This window comes from Aplysia californica, unplaced genomic scaffold (assembly GCF_000002075.1).
Source record: "Aplysia californica isolate F4 #8 unplaced genomic scaffold, AplCal3.0 scaffold00083, whole genome shotgun sequence".
Taxonomy (NCBI): domain Eukaryota; kingdom Metazoa; phylum Mollusca; class Gastropoda; order Aplysiida; family Aplysiidae; genus Aplysia; species Aplysia californica.
The window spans coordinates 870,660-871,845 of record NW_004797353.1 but is presented as its reverse complement, the minus strand read 5'-3'; positions in this window follow the sequence as shown (position 1 = coordinate 871,845).

Genomic DNA, 1,186 nt, shown 5'->3' with positions numbered 1-1,186 from the left:
CAAAGAGCTTCTAAAAAAACTAAGAGACTAAACAAAATAAGTATTTCTACCAGCCCAGTAGGCAACATTAATAAAAATAGCGCTTGGAATTTCCTGGGACGCTTTTTATTTATTTTGCTGTACGATCCAACAGAGCGCTATCTTTTATTGTAATTATGATCATTGTAAGTAGAAAAAGTAAGCTCACTTAGCCTAAAACACCCCTCCCCTCCACTCCCTCCCCCACCCAACCGGCCATTGCTAAGCAAAAACACAACCATCGACGCATTTTTGAATTATTGCTACCGTGAAGTAACGCTGTGGGAAATTCTGCCTCTCACCGCATATTGACCACGTCTCACAGACTACGGATTTTTACCTTTTTTTTTTTTTTCCTTTTTTAAAGGCTTTCGAGATAATAAAAAAAATAGCACTGTTTATGAGCAACTGCTTCACTACTTCTATGGTAGAATACAGCTTCAAACTGAGAACAAGTAGCAACAACGACGACAACAACAGCAACAACAACAACAACAAAGGCAAAAATAGCAACAACAGCAACAATAGCAGCAGCAGCAGCAACAACAACAAAGCAGCAGTAACAACAACAACAACAACAACAACAACAACAACAAATAACGATACTTATACCACTCCCAGGGAAGAGCCAGTAGATTGGCAGAGACAACAAACTGTGGATCGTCAACAGAAAGTCATGGAAGGCACGGTCGTCAAACAGGGGTACCACAGCTGCTTCCAACAGTAGAGAACGGCGGATCATTGCACGTCAAGCTCATGGGCTTCCAAGGCAGAGATGACACCTCCAACCTACCAACTAACAAACTAATCAACCAACCAACTACTCAACCAACTAACCAGCTAACCAACCAACCAACCAACTAATCAACCAACTGACTAATCAACAGACCAACTGATTAATCAACAAACCAACCACCTAACCAACCAACCAACTAATCAACCAACCAACCAACCAACCGACGAATCAACCAACCAACTGACGAATCAACCAACTGACTAATCAACCAACCAACCACCTAACTAACCAACCAACCAACTAATCAACTAACTAACCAACCAATCAACCAACCAACCGACTAATCAACCAACCAACCAACCAACTAATCAACAGCTAATCAACCAACCAACCAACTAATCAACCACCCAACCCATGAATCAACACCCCCCC